We start from the raw sequence: 5917 nt of genomic DNA, 5'->3' as shown, positions 1-5917 counted from the left end.
GTCTGATCATCATGAGACCTGTAAATTAAAAAAATATATTTAATAAATATAGAAATATATAAATTATTTTTTTTTAAAAAAAAATCCCAAATAATTTAATCACAAAAAAAGATTTATATATATTAAAAATATTTAATAAATATATAAAAATAGTTTTAATAAACAAAAAATAGTTTTAATAAATAAAAATAGTTTAATAATTACAAAAAAATAGTTTTAATAATATATATATATATTAAAAATATTTTTAAATCCCAAATAATAGTTTTTAATCACTAAAAAAGTTTTATAGATATTTAAAATGTTTTGTAAAATCCAAAAAATCGAATTTATATAGAAAAATCGATTTGTAAAATACAAAAATCGATTTTATATACAAAAATCGATTTTATAAATACAAAAAAAATAAAAAAATTATAAAAAAATTCTAAATCAATTCAACAAAACAAATTATTCAACCAAATCATAATTCTAAACCTATTATACAACCAAATCACAATCCTAACCAATCACCCTAACAAAAATCTATCAAAACTACACAAAAACCTAACAAATAGAACCTAAGAGAGTGGGATAGGGTCCTTACATGATTTGTGTAAGAGAAGGGGGAGATCGCCGAAGATATCGTCGGATTTCAGGGGGAAATCGCCGGAGAGAAGAGAGGAGTCGCGCAGAGGAAGAAGAGAGAAATGGGGAAGAAGAAGGGGCTCATGGTTATAAAACCTAGGGTCCGACGGACATTATCCGTCGGAATTCTAATTTCAATTTTCGCGAAATGTTTTCCCGGTAAAATGAAAATATTCCGAGGAAATTCCGACGGATAGTAAAATATCCGTCGGAATTTCCTCGGAATATTCCGAGGAAATACCGATGAACTAGTGTTTGGGGTTTCAAAACATCAATTTTTTTGCCGTATTTCATTTCTTGTACAATTATAATGCATACCATTGAGGATTCTTTGTATAGATGAGCATAAACCATGAAATAACAAATTTCAAAACTAATTGAAAGTATTCCCTTTACCGTTCATTAAAAGGTATAAGTATTTCTCTTATGTTGTGGGATTTCGTTCATACAATCGGAAAAGTGTTAATTATACGGTAAGGAACAAATATTTGACTTCATAATGAACGTAAGACACTTAATAAGGGTTATATAGGTGTTATTCAAACCGCAAAACGTTGTTTTCGGTTTAAAAACCCTATTTCCTCGGAATTTCCTCGGATTATTCCGAGGGAACTCCGAGGAAACCCTCTTCTTCCTCGGAATTTCCTCGGAATATTCCGAGGAAATTCCGAGGAACTAGTGTTTGGGGTTTCAATACGTCAATTTTTTTTTTATAAACAGATCGATCGATGTATATATATCCAAAAACGCATCGATCGATCACTAAGATGGACCGGACCGTAAGAATGTGATCGATCGATGAGATTATCCCTTCGATCGATCGAGAATCTCAAGTGTTCCTCGGAATGTCCTCGGAAAATCTTGTAAGTTTTTTTATAAACGGATCGATCGATGGATATATGTCTAAAAACGCATCAATCAATCACTAAGATGCACCGCACCGTAAGAATGTGATCGATCGATGAGATTATCCCATCGATCGATCGAGAATCTCAAATGTTCCTCGGAATGTCCTCGGAAAATCTTGTAAGTTTTTTTATAAACGGATCGATCGATGGATATATGTCCAAAAACGCATCGATCGATCACTAAGATGGACCGGACCGTAAGAATGTGATCGATCGATGAGATTATCCCATCGATCGATCGAGAATCTCAAATGTTCCTCGGAATGTCCTCGGAAAATCTTGTAAGTTTTTTTATAAACGGATCGATCGATGGATATATGTCCAAAAACGGATCGATCGATCACTAAGATGGACCAAAGCGTAAGAATGTGATCGATCGATCCGTATTTGTTCAAAAACGCATCGATCGATGCGTGTGCGGGAAACAGAATTATAAGGCAAAACCCGACCTTTTTTGGATCTAAACCTCAGAACTCTCATCCCCTCCGATTTCCCCTATAATTCGCCCCCCCCCCCTTTCTCTCTCTATAATCATCCGATTTGAACAATTTTGGGCTCTATTTCCCTTGATTTTTAGAGCTCTACCTGATTCCTACACTCGTTTTCACCCTAAGACAGGTATACTCCGCGAATCTCCACATTCTGAAACACTACAAGAAATATAAGTATTGATAGCACATCACGGTAGTACGAATTCACAAACTGCTACTAAAAATGGGTAGTTTGGTTGTTTAACTCTATTATAGCATTAAATCAACGCTACTTAGTATTTTGCAGGATTTTTACGAAGCGGGAAGACAAAAATCCAATTTTTATACTTGTAAAATTCATTGGTGCCAAATACTTAGTAAAAATATCACTTTTGCCACCAAAATATTTTGTTTTAGTAGAACTATTTTTTTTTCTAGGTCTTTTCATTTTTTTTTCTTCAGAAGAAAAAAAACCTCAATTCTCTATTTTATCTTCTTCTCCATTCGTGACAAAAAAGAATAAACTTCTCTCCATTGATTCAATCGAGCTTCTTCATCATCCATCTTCATCTATTATGGGTCATCTGTTTCTCTAAGTTTCCCTTTAATCGATTTACTGAATTCGAATCAGTGAAACTAAATCTAGGGATTGAAGAGTATTAACAGAGGAGGAGACGGAGCCATGGCGGAGATGCTGACGGAGTTTCAGTGACGGTAACATCGGCTGCCTTTCTGCAAGCCCGGTAACATCTCTTTTATGTTTATAAGCTAAAGCTTGAACCTTTGAGGCTTTCCATAGTTTTTCTCCCTTAGATTTGGTCTCAGATTTTCTTTTAGCTACTCTGTTTCTTTTGTAGAAGAAGCAGACATTTCTGGTGCTTCTGGTTCCAAGGAGATTTTCTAGGGTTTGTGATTTCTGATCTTTGTTTCCAGAGCAACCCGAGCTTGAAGATGGTTTTGACGATGAGATTAAGGAAATCGTTGTGAAGTTTAATTTCAGGTAACCTGTTGCTTCTGAGCTAAGACTCTTTTCTTTTGGCTCTTGTGTTGAAGATGGCTTAAAAAATCGAGTGTTGACCCTCTAAGCATGAACACAGTCTCAGGCTTATGATGTTTGTATCTGAGTGGAATTTGGATTTGTTTGCAAGAGGTAGATCGATAACTGGTTTTGGGCTATGTAGATAGATGAATCCAGCGTATAATCTCAAAAGGCCGAAGCATTTGGCATTGCTTTTCATTGTGTTCGTCTCTGTTTCTATGGACGTTTGGGATCGTATATATCTTGCCCAAGAAAATGAGTTATGTTTTGTATGAATATCTCTGTCTAAGAAACAGTTTTAGTATCATTGTAAGCATTAGTTTATGCTGATTTTTTATGTTAGGGAGCGTGAGCGTAAAGCTGTTCGGTTCATTGATGATGGCCAAAGTTCGTTCCTTTAGTTTAGAACAATTTTAAAGCTCATGTCTGAACAAATTTTAAAGCCTTTAAAATTTGTTCAGACACAAGACCTGTTGCTGTTTGGTGAGTTACTTGCATCTGAGGAGCTTGTCTTGTGTCTGAATCGCCTTTTGCTGTGACTGGACTGTATTGAAACTGCAGTTTGATAGCTTGTGGTGAGATCTTATTTGTCTTTCTCTGAATCTGATCGTAGCTCTTATTACTGAGTTTAAGTTTCATATTTGTTGCAGATGACTGAACCCATCTTAAAGGCTGCTAGGTATTGATTCAGTTGGAATGGTGTAGAGCCTGATGAGTGACAAAGCTTCAAGGGTTGCGAGTGCCAGAGTACAGAGTGACGAAGCTTCAAGGGTTGCGAGTGCCAGAGTACAGAAAATGGAATCCTTGCTCCAGAGCATCTCCACTGCCGGGTCTCGGTGTCGGGCTGAGATTGTGAAGGCTGCGACCGTGCATTCGGATTCTTATCGTCATCCTCTCGGTTTGTCCTGACTTCAAATGTACTTGAGAAGAAGAACACGTTGGGGATTGTATGATCACTTTCTTCTTTGTGCTTGCTTCTAGTGTTGTTGTATTGGCAGTGCGTTAGTCTCAAAGCAACTTTCCATGAGAGGAAGACCACAAAGACTTGCATTCACTTCAAAGAATGATTTAGGTTTCTTTGATTTTAATTTTGATATGTTAAAGCTTGTTGAGACATTGGTTCGTAGATGAAGTTCCTAGACTTAGCAAATGAAATAATTTATGTTTTGAAAAATTAATGAAATATAATTTCTTATATATAGATCAAATTGCAATGTTTTGATTTACATTTTGCACTACAATTTATGTGACAATTAACATTTCAACAATAATAAATTTGAAAAAAAAAAGAATTTTTTATTTCAAATTCTATACCCTAAACATGCCCTAAGTCCTAAATTGTGAATATTTCATCATAAAATCCTAAGATAGCACAACTAGTAATATGATAAAAAGAAAATCTAATACTGATAATAAATTAGAAAAAAAAAAAATTCACCTCATCTAAACCCTAAACATGCCTTAAATTTCAACATCCAACACTTATAGTAGATTTCAAAATGAACATTTGTAATTATCAAACTTTAAAAAATTTTAACTTTATAACTTTATAATTTATTTTTTTAATCTTGATTATAAAATTTAACTCCAAAACACTAAGTATGTTTTAACCCCTAAACTCAAAACATAACTAAAACTCTAATTTGTGTTACAAAAAAATAAATAATTAAAACTCTATTTTTTTCAGACCATAACCTATAATATTAAAATTAAACTTAAAATTTAGTCTTTTATTGTTAAGTTATAACTTACAAACATAAACCTTAAATCTTCAATCAAACTCCATACCCTAAACCCTAACTCCTAATATAAACCATATTTTCACTTAATAAAAACCTGAAATCTAAATTTTAATTCTTTAAAAGAAAAAACTTTATACAAGTGTGTTATCGTAAAAAAAAGAAATGTTATAGAAACTAAAAATTTAAATAAATAAATAACAAAACACAATTGACAAAAAAAAAATAACAAAACACAAACAACATAAATGTTTTTTTGGTTAATAAACACACAAAGGGACTGAAAATATGAACCACTAATACAAAAGTGCGCGGATCACCATCTTAACCGTTGATATACTTTAATCCAATGGTCAGATTTAACCCTTTTGTGTTTATTCTCTTGTCCCTCTCTATCCTCTGTCGTAACTTTTTCTCCTCTATCTCCCAGTTTTTTTTATTCTTCCTCTGTCAACCTCTACCACCGATTTTCCTGATTTCTTCCATCTTCATCCTCTTATCTCACTGATTTCTCTTTTCCATCTCTCTCCCCTGTCGAACTCATGAATTTTGTGGCTTTTGTTTAGGGGTTTCACTAAGCTTAACAAAGCAGACTTTACTAAGTTGAGGCAAGAGAAGCGTGTTGCTCCTACGTCCATCTTCTCCGACTCCCTCTTTCTCTCTCCCACGGCTTCATGTCTCTCCATCTCCATACTGGCTATGTCAATGGTAATGAATCCCCTCCTCCTTTTTAGATCTACAAATAACTACTATCTCATCATCTCTCTTATGTGTGGTTTTAATTTTGGTGAAGGTAGAAGAATTGAACGTGTGAAGAAGAACCAGAGGAGGTATGCGACTGGCGTAAGCGAATAGAGGTTGTGGAGGCTGGAGTAAGAGAACAAAGGCTTGAGGCGGATGCTCTAGAGGCTGGAGGCGCTGCATGCGGAGGCTGGAGGCGGACGCTCTGGTAGCGGCGGCTTATGTTTAGGTTAAGCTTAATTATGTTTTGGTTAGTTAATTAGTTTTAAACCCGGTTTGTATGTAAACTGGTTTAATTTATAAACTGAAAACATTTGTAATCTTCTGGTTTAATTTGTAAACCGAAATCAGGTGTAAACCAAATTTTTAATATCAACCGAAATCATTTGCAAA

The 5917-nt window shown here is 34.3% G+C and overlaps 1 long non-coding RNA gene across 1 annotated transcript; it reads left to right on the top strand.

The window, feature by feature from the left end:
- The first annotated feature begins 2103 nt into the window (after window positions 1-2103).
- On the top strand, window positions 2104-5917 carry LOC106432081. Its single transcript, XR_001286342.3, has 3 exons — window positions 2104-3619; window positions 3695-5491; window positions 5577-5917. It is a non-coding gene; the product is annotated as an uncharacterized LOC106432081 (long non-coding RNA).

This window comes from Brassica napus, chromosome C1 (genome assembly GCF_020379485.1).
Source record: "Brassica napus cultivar Da-Ae chromosome C1, Da-Ae, whole genome shotgun sequence".
NCBI classification, from domain to species: domain Eukaryota; kingdom Viridiplantae; phylum Streptophyta; class Magnoliopsida; order Brassicales; family Brassicaceae; genus Brassica; species Brassica napus.
This window is presented reverse-complemented; position numbering and strand designations above follow the sequence as displayed.